Genomic DNA, 18894 nt, shown 5'->3' with positions numbered 1-18894 from the left:
AAGAACTAGATGTGTGACCAGATATTATAAAATACTTAGAGGGAAACATCGGAAGAACATGCTAACAAAAATCATAGGAAGATCTTTTGGGATCTGTCTCTTAGGATAATGGAAATAAAAACAAAAATAAACAAATGAGATTTAATTATCTTTGGAATTCTTATTTCCAGATAAGAATGTAAGCTTCATGAAGTCATGCACTATATATATTTCATTCTCCATTCCTTTAGCCATAGCACACAGGTAATCAAACAAACAATTTTTGTTATTTGTAGCACACATGTATTCAAACAAATAGCTTTATACAAATTTTCATAGCAGCAGTAATCACCATAGCCAAAAGGTAATATCAGGTGATATCCATCAACTGTTGAATAGATAAAAAAAAATAGTGATATACCTGTAGAGTAAAACATTGTTCTGCCAAGAAAAGAAATACTATTCTACAATGAAGATGAGCTACTAAAAAGTATTCTAAATGATAGAAGCCACAAAATGTCACATATTGTAGGATTCCATTTATATGAAACTTTCAGAAGTGGTTCATCCACAGAATCGTAATGCAGACAAAGGGTTTCCGGAGGTTGGGTGAAAAGGAAATGAGTAATTCCTGCGTACCATATATGGGGTTTCCCTTTGACATGATGAAAATGTCTTGGACCTTAAAGAGGGTATGGTTGTGCAATGTTGGAAATGTACTAAATTAAAGAAAAAAGTACACCTTAAAATGTTTAATGAATAATATTTTGTTATATGAATTTTGTCTCAAAAATTTGAAAAAGAAATGTGAAGGCTGTCACACATATGTGAACTAGCAAACATATTCTGGTTTATTTGTTTAACTCTTTAGCTGGACATAATCTAAGTTATAATGTGAAAAAACTACATACAAGCACACATATACTTAGATTTATGTTTGGAATCAAGTAATATATATTTTTGTATTATGCACTATATTATAAAGAATATACATTTCACATCAATTTAAAAATAGGGACTTTCCTGGAAATTCAGTGGTTAACACTCCACATTTCCAATGCAGGGGCCATGGGTTCAATCCTTGGTCAGGAAATGAAGATCTCATGTGATGTGTGGTGTGGCCACAAAAAATAATAACGCTAATAATAATATAAGAAGGTTAATTTTATTGTATCCAATTACACAGTCCAATGTTCAAAACTATATCCCTAATTCTGATCATCTAATTTATAATTGAAAGCTCTTAATCACAGGTTAATTGCAAAAGGGAGACAGGTCAATGGCTTAAATCCATATGTCTAGTTATATACAAAATCTAACTGGATTTTAAAGTTGATCATTATTACTGTAATGACAGCTAATTGTTAAAAGATAAATATATATTTTAAATACCAATATCTATCCTATTGTGCAGTGTGCTTTTCCCACTGGGTACTAAATTTATAGTAATGTTATATGATTAAATAGAAATTATTTTTAAATTTAGCTCATATTTATATTCTAAAAGAATTTTGTATTTTCAAGTAGTGCTCATGATGAAAAAATGAGCAATATTTAATAAATTGACTCATCTTTCAAAGTTCTGAAGAAAGAATTCTGGACTAAAACAAAATTTTAAAACCATTGATATAATGACTCAGCAAACCAGACTACATTTGGCTTATAATTTTGTTTTGAATACTTTTTAAAAGCAATAATAACTTGAACACCACTGAGGAAAGATATTTTTCCCAAAATTGAGCATGAATGCTGAAGGCAGTTATCACAGCTTGTCCTTTCAAACTATGAGTTTTCTCATTATTGTTGAAATACAGTAACAACATGTAACTACAAACATAAAAGTGGTCGGTATGATCCTTAATACTATTCACTAATCTTACCTTCTATTCAACAAAAGTAGCTTAATAACTTAGTCTGAAAGTAATGTGGTTTCCATAATACACACACACACACATACATGCATATATAAAGATATAGATATAGATGATATAGATATAGATATATAGATAGAAATGCATGTATAGGCTTTACCAGTGGCTCAATGATAAAGAATCTGCCTGCAATGCAGAAGACATGGGTTCTATCCTTGAATTGGAAGAGTCCCCTGGAGGAGGAAATGGCAACACACTCCAGTATTCTTGCCTGGGAAATCATATGGACAGAGGAGCCTGGTGGACTATGGGGCTGCAAAAGAGTCAGACTGATTTAGTTACTAAACAACAACAAATATATATATAAAGAAAGTGATATATATATATATATATATATATATATATATATAGAGAGAGAGAGAGAGAGAGAGAGAGAGAGAGAGTGACTGTATGTATATATGTATACACAGAATTATTGAATGTGAGACCTAATAAATTGTATTTTCAAAAATACCTTCATTGAAGAATCTAGTTCTGGGCCGAAATCATCTTATGTGTTATTTTTCAGACCTGACTGATAGATATTACAAGAATTTTATCTGGCAGGTCTCAAGGGACTAAGCTCCCCTCTCACACAAGACCTGCGGTAGAGCTAGTGCACTATGGCCTCTGAAAGGAGTTTCAATCAAGCAATCACTCAGCAACTTCCCGCCAACCCTTCACCCCCCCACCCAGCCATCCAGCCATGTTCTTTGAATAACTCCATTTTAGACTTAGGGATCTCTTTTTGCTCCATTTGGAGGTGTCCTTTTGGAAGCCTTCCTTGCATGTGGGCCAAATCAATTCAGTGGTGTCCGACTCTGTGCGACCTGAAGGACTGTAGCCTGCCAGGCTCCTCTGCCCATGATATTCTTCAGGCAAGAGTACTGGAGTGGGTTGCCATGCCCTCCTCCAGGGGATCTTCCAGACCCAGGGATCCAGCCTGCATCTCTTTTGACTCCTACATTGGCAGATAGTCTCTTTACCACTAACACTACCTCGGAGCCTTGCACCAAGAGCTCGCTCAGATACATCTGCTGAGATCTCCTTACAGATTGAGGGGGGAATTAAAAACACATTTTCCGTTTTGACTTGCATTTTTCTAATTCCAACTTTATCCATTCTCTCTCCCCTTTTGGTCTCCAGGTCCATAGAACAAAAGGCTTTTTGTTTGGCATTCCCTTGGAAGTGAGAACCTTTTTCTGTGCTGATACATTTGACCTTCCACCAGTGCTGTCCTGTGAAGAAATCAGGGAGTTAGTGAGTTCTCCTGTTGCCTATATGATCACAGCAATTGATTGAAGGCTTAACTCTTTTGTCTTGTTTTATTCAATTAGTCTTGGTACGTGGCAGCTCAACTGTTTCCAGTTCAGCCTCAGCTCTTTATACTCTATTCATCATTAATTCTCATATGTTTTTGGAAAGAAATTTTGAAAATTCAATTCATTACATGATCAAAGTCATGATCAAAGGATACAGTCATAGTGGACACTCTGTGCTCCCAGATATGCCCAGATTCATTTGTCTGTGTTGTGTGCCTGTACCCCAGCTTCTAAATACCTCACCTGTCATATTTTTCAAAATTCTTTATTAGAGGTGCCAGAGGTTTATGACACCTTCCTCTCCAAATGGTTCCCCCTCTAACTACTTTCTCAGGTAGCCTTTAACCAAGGTTACCATAGTGTAAAGGGTTTTCCAGGTGGAGTTACTGATAAAGAACCTGCCTACTAATTCAGGAGACATAAGAAACCTGTGTCCAATCTTGGGTGGAGAAGATCTCCTGGAGGAGGGCGTGGCAACCCACTCCAGTATTCTTGCCTGGAGAATCCCAGAGACAGAGAAGCCTGATGGGCTGTGGTCCATAGGGTCACAAAGAGTTGGACATGACTGAAGTGACATAGCGTGCGCACACATACACCATAGAGAAAGAACATAAAAGCTAGTTCTCTTTCCCATAGCTGGGACAGTCTCAGAAGTGTAATTTACACTCCGGAGTTCTCCATGAGATCAAATGCGACGGAACGAGGTAGGAAACATCGTAGCTCAGCTTCTTCCTTCTTCCTTGCCCTGCATTTCTTCCTTGAGTATTACTCTTGGAAATAGTTCCTTAATAAATCACTTGCATTCTCATCTCTTCTTTTGCTTTCAAGGAATTTGACGTAAAACAAGGATAGAAACTAGTGCTTAGAAAACAGACTTTTTGTTTTTTGGGTTTTTTATTTTGCAGCTTTTTTAATCCTATAGCTCTGAAAACCCAGAAGAAATGGACACGTTTCTGCAAAAGAAAGTTTTAAGGAGGGAGTAGTCATAACATTGCTTTAAAAGCTAGAAATATTTTTTTAAATGTTTGGAAAATTTTCCTATGATACCAATGAGATATAGGCCTCATAATACAGAGAAACCATACATCAATCTTATTTGGAAGTAAAACCCAACACTTTTAATAAAATATTAGCAAGCAGATATAACTAATTATTTTAAAAACGAAGATGTATACCAAAATGAAGAGCTTTTATTGTGGGAATATAACAATTGTTTAAAATTAGAAAGCATATTAGTGTATTAAGATAAGTTAATGAGTTAAAGGAGAAAATCCTGGATGTATTGACATATGGATTTTAAAATTCTATGTTTGTTTTAAAGAAAAGCAAAAAACTTTTTACTTAACTGGAACAAATTCCTTAATTAGAATAAGATTGTATTTGAAACTAATAATAAAGATACTACATAGATGAGCAATTAAAATTTTTTCCTTGAAATCATCAAAAAGGAAGAATTACTACCTGTCAAAATCATCAATAAATACAGTTTGGGGATAAAGAGATTAAGTAATATAAGTATGTAAAAAATAAGGAAAATTATATATGAATATTAGAGAATTAGACAAGCAAATCACAACTATTTGCAAGCAATATCTACCCAGAAAGACCAAGAAAATCAACTGAAACAACAATTAGAACTGATGAAAGAGATTATTATATAACAAGGAAAATAAAACTAGATATAAAAGAGATGGCATATAAAGTGTTACAAAATGTTTATTAGAAAAAACATTAATGTTAATATTTAATAAGAAATGTGGGGAAGTAATGTGACAACATTTTAATTATCTAAATAATAAAAATGTTTGCCTTTTAGACAGAAAAGTTGAGAATGTCAAGTGTTTTCCTTTCTATGTACTTATACCTCTGGATTAATTTTCAAAAAGATCATCAAATTCTAAAAATAAAAACTCCTGAGATTTTGAATTGCAGTTTATTTTAATAAAAATTTTATTAAAAAAAAACATGAAAGAAGACATGTCAAGAAGCTGACAAAATGTTTTATCTTCTGTACAATAAATAACCAAGTATAATTTGAACATCCTGAGAAGAGGAATGGTGTGTGTAAAGTGGCTTATGAATTGGCCTTGTACATTAAATGCCAGGAAACTGCTTTTCACTGCTCATTCCAAAGGTATTGGATAGTTTTCTTTTATATCAAAAATAATAGAAGGTGACATAGACAGGGAAGAAAATGGGGCCCCTGATGATAGAGCCTGCTACACAATAAAAGTTACAATCTGATACATTTCATTGTTTTCCTAGGTAGAAATTGGTATAAGCAACTGGAACCCAAGCCTAAATTTCCAGGGAGAATTGGATAAAAAAATTTGGGGGTGAAAACTTAAGTGAGTGTAACTCATAGTTATTTGGAGAAGAAAATAAGCTACTATTAACAAAATAGTGTTTAGATAAATCCACATTTTATACATCATAGATTTATAATTTTTTTTATTCTTTACTCTGGAACTCCATTACATAAGGCATAACTAAAATAAAGACATGTTACTCTTGTCTTTTATTACTTACTGTTTTCACTGAGATACAAATGCAGTATTATTTTTCTTTTTCAGCCTTCTCTGAAAAATTAAATGTTGCAGGGAAAGACATAATTGCTCTCTATATTTCCTTTGTGCTAGATGTGGAACTAGGCACATTTTCCTTTCCAGTTAATATGATGGAAAAAATTTATAGCATTGTAGACATTTTAGTTTCATACCAACAATTACCTGTGTGAGCAGAAAGCTACACTATATCCCTGGATGATAATTGAATTGGGGAATAAGAAGATGTTGGTATGGAGAGGAGATTTTCTAATTAGTAAATATAATTAAGTATGATAAATCTATATTAACTTCAGCATCCAGAATAACTATTATTTAATTAACTTCTCATGAATATAAATTAAATTTATTACATTAAATGACTACCAAATCTAAAGTTATATAAATAACTTTAGATACAACAAATATAACTGAATAAAGTATTTTTTTTCAAAAATTGCTTTTATGAGTAATATAAAATCAAAGTAAGCCAAATGACACATACAAGCAAAAGCATTTTGATGAAATTTATATTAATTAGCTTATGCTGGCAAAGTTTAACGACTGGTTCTCTTGAGGAAAGAAATATTATATTTGTACTGTTTGAAGATTTTGTAGTGTTCCTACTCATATCATGGGCAATTTCAAGCTACTAACATGATATCACTGAGCATGAGGTTGGGAAGAGATACTCACAGTGGACTCTCATGAGTCATTGCAAGCCAGCTCCACCACACACTGTCACTGATGAATATTTTATCATGATCAACTAAGAGCCTTTATGAAATTGTAGGCATTATATGTATGTGTAAAAGTTGCTAAATGAATACAAAGCAATTGAAACATAACATGAATAACTTCCTAATGATTCACTCATAAAGAATGCACAGTATCATTGTTAATTAATTCCAAAGCTCACTTAGCTATATAAAATGTCACTCATTGTTATTGACTCCTAGTGTACATACAGAAAATTGCAACTCTCTTTACTATTCTATACAAAGTTGAATATAACAGTTAAATAAACCACTGTGTGAAAATAAAATATAACAACATTGCCTAAGGGAGAAGAATAAATATACCAGCAGAGTTGTAAACATTGAATAAGTTGTCAAAATTTTTTCACAAATGGTCAATATTTTTAAAATTCTACATAAGATATTTCATTTTAGCTATTGAAAGAGTTCAAAACGGTAGAAATACATGACTATTGTGAGTTTTCATTATCTGACCCATTACTTTCTGTTCAAACTCTTCCCCTACCTCATTCCTGTTTGTTCCTTCTACATTTTTGCTCTTCTCTTCACCCCTCAGCTTTTCCTACATGTGAGAAGTCCCCTCTCATTTCTGAACCTTGAGGCTTCTTGTAGTGATCTTCTGGAATTCTCACTCTTCATCCTTTAGACATTAAATACTACCTCCTCTTCCACCCAATTTATATTAGCGTACTTTCAAACACTCCACTTCTGTAATTGCATTATTTATTGATATCTTTTACATAGATATTTAGGGCTTCCCAGGTGACACTAGTGGTAAAGAACCCACCTGCCAATGCAGGAGACTGAGACTCAGGTTCAATCTGGGACGATCCCCTGGAGGGGAAAATGGCAATCCACTCCAGTATTTTTGCCTGAAGAATCCCATGGACAGAGGAACCTGGTGGGTCACAGACCATAAGGTCACAAATAGTGGGACACAACTGAAGTGACTTAGCACACAGTAAGGTATTTATTACCTGTCTCCCTCAACACAGTGTAAGTTCCATGAGGACAAGTAAATTTGTTTTCTATTGCTGTGTAAGAAATTATTATACATATTGATTTAAATGAACACAAATGTATTATCTCAGTTTCCTTGGGTCAGGGTTCTGGGCAGGGTTTTCCTGGATTCTCTGGGCAATGTCTCAACCAGGACAATATCAAGGTGGTGGTCAGGGTTATGATTTTAAAGAGAGGCTCTGCCTTCTCTTCAGAGTTTACTAGGTGTTAATTTACTTCCTTGCAGTTATAAGACAGAGGTACCTGCTTTCTTACTGGCTGTCAACTGGGATTATTCTCAGCTCCTGGAACCTACATACTATTTCACAGAGAGCTGGAGAATCTCTTCTGCTAAGATGGAACACTATATAAGGTAACACAACCACTAAAATGACTACCTGTAGTATAATAAAAAGTGTATTTGATTTGTCCTGGTTTCTGGCACAGGGCTAAAACTTGGAGTTTCCCAATGATAGGGATGTCTGTTGTATGTTAATGAGATGATTCAGGTGTGTGTATAGGAGTAGAGGGAGCTGGATGATTTCAGAGGGTGACTAGCCTCCAGAAAAACTTACCAGATGATTAGAGGGTTAGAACTTTCAACTCCACTCCTCAACCCCTGGGGAAGGGATACCAGTTGGAGATTGAGTTCAATCACCCACAGCTAGCAATTAAATCAATTGTGGTTTTATAATAAAAATTTAATTAAAACAAAAACTCAGAATGACAATATTTGGGGGAGTTTCTGTGTTGGTGAAAGTAGTGTGAGACAGCCTGACTCCGCTGGGACAGAGGCTTCTGTGCTCGAGACCCTTGCAGAGCTTTGTCTGTGTACCTCTTCACTGGGTTGGTCATTTGTATCCTTTATCATAAAACAACGGTTATAAATATAGTGCTTTTCTAAGTTCTGTGATTCAGTCTAGCAAATAATTGAATGTGCGTGATGTGTGTGTGTCACCTGTCATCTGCAGATGACACTACCCTTATGGCAGAAAGCGAAGAACTAAAGAACCTCTTGATGAAAGTGAAAGAGGAGAATGAAAAATTTGGGTTAAAGCTCAACATTCAGAAAAAAAGATAATGGCATCAGGCCTCATCACTTCATGGAAAATAATTGGGGAAACAGTGGAAACAGTGGCTGATTTATTTTGGGGGGCTCCAAAATCACTGCAGATGGTGATTGCAGCCATGAAATTAAAAGACGCTTATTCCTTGGAAGAAAAGGTATGACCAAACTAGACAGAATATTAAAAAGCAGAGACATTACTTTGCCAACAAAAGTCCGTCTAGTCAAAGTTATGCTTATTCCAGTAGTCATATATGGTTGTGAGAGTTGGACTATAAGGAAAGTTGAGCACTGAAGTATTGATGCTTTTGAACTGTGGTGTTGGAGAAGACTCTTGATTGTCTCTTGGACTGCAAGGAGATCCAACCAGTCCATCCTAAAGGAAATCAGTCCTGAATATTCATTGGAAGGACTGGTACTGAAGCTGAAAGTCCAATACTTTGGCCACTTAATGCAAAGAACTGACTCATTGGAAGAGACCCTGATGCTGGGAAAGATTGAAGGTGGGAGGAGAAGGGGACAATGGAGCATGAGATGGTTGGATGGCATCTCTGACCCAATGGACGTGAGTTTGAGTAAACTCTGGGAGTTGGTGATGGACAGGGAGGCCTGGCATACTACAGTCCATGGGGTTGTGAAGACTCGGACATGATAATGACTGAACTGACTGAACATAAGTGTGGGAACCCCACTTGGAGGTGGCATCTGAGATGGGGCAGCCTTGTAGAACTGACCTCTTAACTTGTGGGGTCAGCACTCGATTGCAAGTAGTTACTCTCAGAATTGAACTGAATTTTTATACTTCCAGTTGATGTCAGAGAGTTGGAACATCAGTTGTTGTAAGGAAAAAATAAGTACCACTTCATCACCTTTGCCATATAATATAGCCTAATTAGGGGAGCAAATAGTCTTTCATAGTGACCTCTCCCACTTGTGACTCAAGGAAAGTCAGGGTCACAGGACCTATACAGCAGCGGGTAGGGATCAGAGACAATCTTAGAATTCTTTCAACCACAGCCAAGTTTCTATATGCCTAGGGCTAAAAATCACCCAAGTAAATAATCCAGTATAAAGTTGCTTTCTGAAGATGAACTTTCTACATTTGGCCTATTGTTTATATAAAGAAAACCATTTCATTTAAAAATAGTTAAAATGATGAAGTCATTTCATTTATGCATAACATAGGTAGCCATTATCCACATTCAGGTCAATGTTGCCCTTGCTTTATGTAAGGTTTTAAATGCTGATACTCCAAAAGTGACCAAAGAATCACATGGTTAGTTTTATAACCATTATGAAATGTTATAGTTGGTGACTTGAAACATACTTTGCTTCTATGAGCTGTCACCTTGTAGTGGTAGGGAACTGGAGACACTATGTACAGATTCCATACTGTAACATTCTAATCAGTGGTTGAGGTGAGCCTTTATTTTTTTTTTCCTTTTTAAGGAAAATAACTCTTGAGACACCAATTTATCTCAGAGTGGAACAACTTTTTCATACAGTAGAGTCTTAATCATGTTTGAGATTAACATATAAGTATACAAAAAAGGAAACACCCTCAGAGATAGATATACTTTAACCACTCACTAAAAATATTTAATAGCTATCACATAGAAAAAATGATGTATATGCTATATATAAATACACACACACACACACATACACGCACATATATATTCAATTTATCGGGTCAAAGTAATCTCTTATATTCCTTTACAAAGGCACTGCAAGTTAAGATAGTTTGGGGTTGATGATGCTGATGAGTGTTTCTGAGAACACGAATCACCTTTAAACCTAAGGTAGTGCTCTGAATATGTTGACACTGACCCTGGGGCTGAACCATTACTCAAATTTTCCATGCCTCAGCCACTACTTCCAGTGACAAATGAAACAGATTCTGCCAACTGCCTCACACAAATAATGCTTTTGGATTGCTTGTTGTGCTTCCTTGCAGAGCTGAGAGAACCATTTTTCTTCTAATCCTTTAGGACAAAAATGCATTAGTCTTTCCACTTCTAATCCAATCAGTGCTATTTTTCCTCTTGTGAGTAAAAGGTTTTGTGAAGTCTGTTGGTCACTATAAACACTGGCTTATGAAAGCTTCGATGTGATTCAGAACTTCTGTACTCCCCTGTAACCTTCAACATCATGCTTTGGCCATCAATACATAAGAAGTTAGATATTTCAGAATAAAGCTGTCTTAATCTTGTTATTACTTAACTTTATTATTGCTAATGAAAAATAAATGCAATATATGAATAGCTCTATATAGAAAAACAAAAATGTCAAAGACATATACACATATTTATATATGTCTTTGACGTTTATTTCAGCTTTCCTGATATCTCAGTTGGTAAAGAATCAGTCTACAATGTGGGAGACCTGGGTTCGATCCCTGGGTTGGGAAGGGCCACTGGAGAAGGGAAAAGCTACCGACTCCAATATTCTGGCATAGAGAATTCCATGGACTGTATAGGCCATGGGGTCACAAAGAGTTGGACCCGACTGACAGACTTTCACATTTATATATATGTAACCTATTAGATGTAAGTGAATATTATAATTTTCTTATGAAGCAGTGTACTACATTTTAAAAAAATGGACCACTAAGCAGTCTGGCTCCTGGATCCATCTTCTTAAAACTATAAAATGCATACTCATTAAGTGAAAGTGAAAGTGAAGTCGCTTAGTCGTGTCTGACTCTTTGCGACCCGGTTGACTGTAGCCCACCAGGCTCCTCCGTCCATGGGATTCTCCAGGCAAGAATACTAGAGTGGGTTGCCATCTCCTTCTCCAGGGGATCTTCCCAACCAAGGGATCGAACCTAGGTCTCCCACATTGCAGGCAGACGCTATAATCTCTGAGCCACCAGGGAAAGCCCTGCTTTAATATATATGAAACACTATCCTGAGCACTTTGGGGAATGAGATGAATTAAGACACCACGAAATATTTATTGCTGTTATTGTTTTGCAAAAGGAAAAACTGAATATGGTATGACATTGAACTTGTAATATAATCATGCAGCATGTCAATTTCTCATTTTGCCTGTCCTATAAATGTTAAAATTTTTTATGAAGTGTATCTATGTTTATAGACATTATTTTTTAATTAATTGAAAATGTTCTAAAGAATTAGCACATGCTCTATGTTGCTTTGATCATGGTTTGTATCCAAGATAAAGAGTTTATTGTTTAATTGACTATATGTATTTATACATATATATTATATACAGTTATTAATATGTGTGTATATATATTATATACAGTTATTTTTAAGAATTTTGAAAGATCAGAGATTAGATTTTACTCTACCTGAAAGCTAATTAATTATCTTTTTGAATTTTTTTGAAAGACAATGGAAGACAAAAGACCCCTAGATCAGAGACAAAGGACAGTTTATTATTATCAGCTTTTACTCTAACCAGAGTATCAGCATTTATGCACTAGTTTCCTAAGATCCAATTCTCATAATGTAATATGAAGAGGGTGAGTTAACACCTGCTCATACGGTAAGCTGAATTACTGGAGAGAAGTACTGAGTTAAAATATCACCAGTGTTTTATACTGGGCAATGTGTTATACATATGTGCAGCCATGAACTTCTTAATAACAAAGAACTTAAACCTAAGGAGGAAGCTATACTGAAGAAACTCTGGGGTTGTTAATCATGTGTAGCTCTGGTAAAGAGTAAATAGAAACTTAATTACGATTAAAAGCCTAGGCCAACAGATTATTTATAAGAGTGATCTATTATCACACATCAGAGTGTACTCTTGGGGGAAAGAGGTACTATAATCAGATAGATTTAGCAGGAAAGAATATAGCCAAGGGGATATTTACTATAAACATGTCATTGTTAAGAGAATCAACAACATATGGTCAGACACTGGAGGACTACTACCAGTGCTAATTCATTACTCTTTTAGATCTACAAGGTTAAGAGACATTTAATAGATTACATTTCAGTCCTATAGCTTTCATCCAACACAGTTTCAACCCTTTGTCTTTTGACTTGGCAGTTCATCCTGATAGAAAGTAGTCTATTTTTCTATCCTTGATTCTTAGTTTAGCTATGTGACTTGCTTTGAAAAGTTTTATGAGGTGTGATAAATGCAGAGATCATGTCTCAGTCAACAAACCACCTTAGTGTTTGCATATCTCCATTGGTTCTCCTGGCATTGCTATAGAAGTATTTATCTGCCACCTCGCTGGAGGAGGAGACAGGAGGAACCGGAATGAGTCACCACAGTCATTCCTATGTGATCATCTTAAGTCACCTTGCATGATGTTTTATTTAAGTCTGAACATGGGCTTCCGAGGTGGTGCTAGTGGTGAAGAACCCATCTGCCAATGCAGGAGATGTAACAGACAAAATTTCAATCCCTGGGTCAGAAAGATCCCTGGGAGGAGGGGATGGAAACCCACTCCAGTATTCTTGCCAGGGAAATCCTCTGGATGGAGGAGCCTGGCAAGCTACAGTCCATGGGGTCGCACAGGGTCCAGACATGACTAAAGAGACCTAGCACACACACACAAACATGCAAGTGTTGGGAAGCATGGAGGAAACAGAGTACACTGATGAGATGAAAAACATGAAATTGAAGGAATTTGGAAAGGCAAGCAAGATTTCTACCTCAATACAAATTCTTATCTAATAAGCATTTATACATTGTTGTCCAGTATTTTTGTCAATGTTATCAGTGAAAAAATGTGATTTCATATCCTAAGAGTGGTCAAACTGCTTTTGATTCAGTCTTTCTAAAATGGTATGACTTTAGTCATTCCAAACTTATCTGCTGAGGAAAGTAGAAAACAGAAAGAGGTGTATATTGAAAACAAAAAGAGACTTACATCTTGGTCACATCATCTGAGAGTTCTACCATCTTCTTCTTATTCTGAGTTGTAGCATCTTTTATTTATCTTTGTATCAATAATATCTAGTTTTGAGCTCCAAAAATAAGATAATTAAATGTATCTATAAATCAGATGAAACACAGACTATTTTTCAACCATTATTTTTTTCAATTAATTTTCCTCAAATGAACCAGTTTCTTTTTATCAGAATGAACCTAAAGAATATATATATCCCCAGAACAGAGTAAACTTATACAGAAGGGTCATGAATATGTATGTATACGTGTATATACATATGTATATGTATATGTACATCCTGGTATCAGTCAGGTTGTATATGTGTGTATGTATTTAGAATTGGACATGGAACTCAGACTGGTTCCAAATAGAAAAAGAAGTATGTCAAGGCTGTATATTGTCATCCTGCTTATTTAACTTATATGCAGAGTACATCATGAGAAATGCTGGACTGGAAGAAGCACAAGCTGGAATCAAGATTTCTGGGAGAAATATCGATAACCTGAGATACACAGATGACACCACCTTTACGGCAGAAAGTGAAAAGGAGCTAAAAAGCCTCTTGATGGAAGTGAAAGAGGAGAGTGAAAAATTTGGCTTAAAGCTCAACATTCAGAAAACGAAGATCATGTTATCCGGTCCCATCACTTCATAGGAAATAAATGGGGAAACAGTGGAAACAGTGTCAGACTTTATTTTGGGGGGCTCCAAAATCACTGCAGATGGTGACTGCAGCCATGAAATTAAAAGATGCTTACTCCTTGGAAGGAAAGTTATGACCAACCTAGGTAGCACATTGAAAAGCAGAGACATTCCTTTGCCAACAAAGGTCCATCTAGTCAAGGCTAAGGTTTTTCCAGTAGTCATGTATGGATGTGAGAGTTTTACTGTGAAGAAAGCTGAGCACCGAGGAATTGATGCTTTTGAACTGTGGTGTTGGAGAAGACTCTTGAGAGTCCCTTGGACTGCAACGAGATCCAACTGGTCCATTCTAAAGGAGATCAGTCCTGGGTGTTCTTTGGAAGGAATGATGCTAAAGCTGAAACTCCAGGACTTTGGCCACCTCATGAGAAGAGTTGACTCATTGGAAAAGACTCTGATGCTGGGAGGGATTGAGGACAGGAGGATAAGGGGACAACAGAGGATAACATGGCTGGATGGCATCAGCGACTTGATGGACATGTTTGGGTGAACTCCGGGAGTTGGTGATGGACAGAGAGGCCTGGCATGCTGCAACTCATGGGGTCACAAAGTGTCAGACATGACTGAGCGACTGAACTGAACTGAACTGATGTAGTATGTATATATATATACACATATATATATGTACATGACTCTTCTTATGTAAATTAACTTAGTTCTAGGGAGAGTATCTAATGTTTGTATATCTATTATTTTATATTTTTATTATAAGAAATAAGTTCTTATTCTCAGTTGCATATTCATGAAGTGTGTACCAATTTTTTCTACCTTGTTCTCTTCAAGATTGTGTAGAAAATAACAAATAAAAGCAGTCCCTCCATCCTACCATTTTTATGGCAAATGGAAAACTGTAGTGCACTTAGAAAAATCATATAAGTTCAATGTAGCTAAGAATATATCAGCTCAGCATTCATGTTTTCTGAGTAGAGAATATAAGCTGCTGAAATTTAATCTGAATACCTACCTGGAGTTAAATAAGGCTTCAAATGCTTCTGCCCCTAATTTGATCCTTCTTCTCTTCCCTTCCAGACCCAAACTGATGCTCTAATTGGACCCTGTTTTGTTGTTGTTGTTATAGTGTGAAATATAGCATTCTCTCAGTTCATTTTTATAGATTCCAATCATAGTTTTAGTAAACAAAATATATGTACTTAGTCATTATTGGTGCTACTATCACAAGTCAGTGTTATAATTACTTAAAATTACTTTAAAATACATGAAAGAGTAATTCTAAGTCCATTTTTTAAAATGAACCAGCTATATGTACTGAATTAGCATATAGTTGGAGAAAAGCAGAGTAGTCTTCATTACTCTCCTTCCATAGTGTGATATATATGTATATCTGTATTTATATTCCTCATTTTGTTTTTGCTCTTTTGCATCAAAAGCACTAGGACAACAGTCCTATTGCATGACCTGACCTAAATCATTACAGTTATGTTGGTCCAGGCCATGCAGAAGTTAAAGTTGAAAATAACAGAGATCATTTCTGACATGAAAATATTATGTGGTTGTAAAGTTCTAGTTATTTTTAAAAGGAAGAAAGAAAAATAAGTCTTTCAAATCTCTAAATTAAATCACACAAAAGTTCCTGGTACTGATTACAGAGTTTATAAAAGGTGAAGGTTTTACTTGAAATGTTTATCAGTTCAGTTCAGTTCAGTCGCTCAGTTGTGTCCGACTCTTTGTTACCCCATGGACTGCAGCACACCAGGCTTCCGTGTCTATCACCAACTGCCGGACCTTACTCAAACTCATGTCCATCGAGTCGGTGAAATGCTTATATATTTACAAAATGTGGGAGGAAGTATTTAGTGTGTCCAGCACTAAATGATAAAGATCTATTGAGTCTAAACCAGAAGGCATAAAAAAATAAAACTATATAAATTAATAGGCAACATTAGTTTTTCTATTGTCAGAAATAGATACTTTAAAAAATAAGCAAAAAGAAAGTATAATGTGACGAAGAAAATATAAACTGAGATGTCCAGGTATCTGAAAAGTCATAATAATTCAGTATCATAATTTAGCCTTGTATTTTCTGTGAAATCTAATTCAATCCTAGAACTATTTGTTGTTTCTTCCCTTAAATTGCATTTGCATGTGTGCATGCTAAGTTACTTTAGTCATGTTCAATGCTTTGCAACCCTATAGATTGTAGCCTGTCAGGCTTCTCAGTCCATGGGATTCTCCAGACAAGAATACTGGAGTGGGTTGCCATTTCCTCCTCCAGAGGATCCCTTTATCTTCCCAGGGATCAAATAATTGTCTCCTGAATTAGCAGGAGAATTCTGTATACCACTGAGCCTCCAAGGAAACCCAAATTGCATCTTAATAATCTGCATAAGATGACCTCAAACCAAAGGATTTTTAAAAAAATCTTTTTAGAATCCCAAATGTTTTCTGAAATATAATTTTTAATGGCATGCTTTTTTAAGTGATTAAAGGAAAATAAAAATAAAAAAACAATTACTTTGATTAATATTAAAACATGGAATGTGATCATCTGTCTCACAAATTTGAGGGAAATTTCATTTAGATATAGTGCAAGGATAAAAGTGATGGAGAAAACTCACAGGCACCAAATGAAAACTTCTCCTTTTGGAAAAAGAAAAAAAAAATTGTCATTTTGAAATAATGAGGAAAAGTATTTAAAGAATATCACTAAAACTGCAGGTTTGGAATCGTAAGGCAAGAACTTACATAAGAAAAGTGGAGAGCTTTTATCTTTCAATTTTGATACACAATCTTTTTAAGGAAGTTGGGTTCAAGCATGTTAACTACTAAAGAGAATGTCTTGGAATAATAACTTTGTCTTAACCTAGTTATTAAAAAGCAGAGACAATGACAACAAAAGTCCGTCTAGTCAAGGCTATGGTTTTTCCAGTGGTCATGTATGGATATGAGAGTTGGACTGTAAAGAAAGCTGAGCGCCAAGAATTGATGCTTTTGAACTGTGGTGTTGGAGAAGACTCTTGAGAGTCCCTTGGACTGCAAGGAGATCCAACCAGTCCATTCTGAAGGAGATCAGCCCTGGGATTTCTTTGGAGGGAATGATGCTGAAGCTGAAACTCCAGTACTTTGGCCACCTCATGCGAAGAGATGACTCATTGGAAAAGACTCTGATGCTGGGAGAGATTGCGGACAGGAGAAGAAGGGGATGACAGAGGATGAGATGGGTGGATGGCATCACTGACTCGATGGATGTGAGTCTGAGTGAACTCTGGGAGTTGGTGATGGACAAGGAGGCCTGGTGTGCTGCAATTCATGGGGTCGCAAAGAGTAGGACACGACTGAGCGACTGAACTGAACTGAACTGAATTTAACCTAGTTCTTAAGAGAAAAACACTTTTTTTTTTTTAAATGCAAAAATGCTGTAATCAAAAAAGTGAGATGTACATAGTACACAATGGTACTACTGTATTCAGAAACATTTTCACTGCTTTACACCAAGATGGGGAAAATTTCACCTCCATGGGAACTGGAGATTTCCATGGGATTCTGGTTCCATGGGAACTGGAACCAAGATTATTTTCAGGGAAATAACTGAAAGGTCACGAGATATATTTACATACCTCTCACTACTACCATTCTGCTTTGATGGTTTGCCACTAGCTATATCAATATCACTCACATAGAGGGTGCTTCTCAAATTTCCATTACGAATTTAATGACTTATCTTTTCCATAGTATTAAACTTACATTTACTTCTACCACCTATATGTATGTGTGTGTTAAGTCACTTCAGTTATATCCGACTCTTTGCAACCCCATAGACTGTAGCCCACCAGGCCTCTCTGTCCATGGAATTCTCCAGGCAAGAATGCTAGTATAAGTTGTCATGCCCTCCTTCAGGGGATCTTCCCAGCCCAAGGATCGAACCCACATTTCTTATGTCTTCTGCACTGGTGGTGTGTTTTTTTACACTAGTGCCACCCGGGAAGCCCTATCGCTATAACTTATATTCATACTTGCTTCCCAGGTGACTCAATGGTAAAGAATCTGCCTACCAATGCAGGAAACACAGGAGATGCAGTTTAGATACCTGGGGTCAGGAAGATCCCCTGGAGGAGGAATTGCAGCTCATTCTAGTATTCCTGCCTAGAAAAATCTCATGGACAGAGGAGCCTGATGGGCTACACTTCATGGGGTCACGAAAATAGTCTGACACAACTAAGTGACTGAGGGCAGTACACAGTATTTACACAGATAAATCAAATCTGAATCAGGCGCTCCTCACAACAACTCCCTCAATATTGGTGGTTTCCAATTTTCTGCTATGAATCAGAAATTTCTCATTAGAACTGACTCATTATCTTTTCATGACGTAAAGTTGTTACAGAAGGTCATATATTGGGACTATCAGTGTAATACCAGAAAGAGTATAAGAGTATAAGAGAACAAGAAAAATAGTTTGGATTTAATGGAGATACCCCAAAGTTGTCTTCATTTAATGGCCTCAACAAATTTGGTTCTCTGCCATGGAAAGGGGGTTAAACTTAGTGGGAACTTGATATCTTTCTGCTATGTAGTGTAAATATGTATTTGAGTATGAATGATAGAAAAGGGAAGATATTTGATTCAATTAAAAATAAACAATACTACCAAATCAATCAGATCAAGAACTCCTTATTGCCAAACTCAGACTTAAATTGAAGAAAGTGGGGAAAACCACTAGACCATTCAAGTATGACCTAAATCAAATCCCTTATGACTATACAGTGAAAGTGAGAAATAGA

This window comes from Ovis canadensis, chromosome 1 (genome assembly GCF_042477335.2).
Source record: "Ovis canadensis isolate MfBH-ARS-UI-01 breed Bighorn chromosome 1, ARS-UI_OviCan_v2, whole genome shotgun sequence".
NCBI classification, from domain to species: domain Eukaryota; kingdom Metazoa; phylum Chordata; class Mammalia; order Artiodactyla; family Bovidae; genus Ovis; species Ovis canadensis.
The sequence above is the reverse complement of the archived record's forward strand: the minus strand, read 5'-3'. Positions refer to the sequence as shown.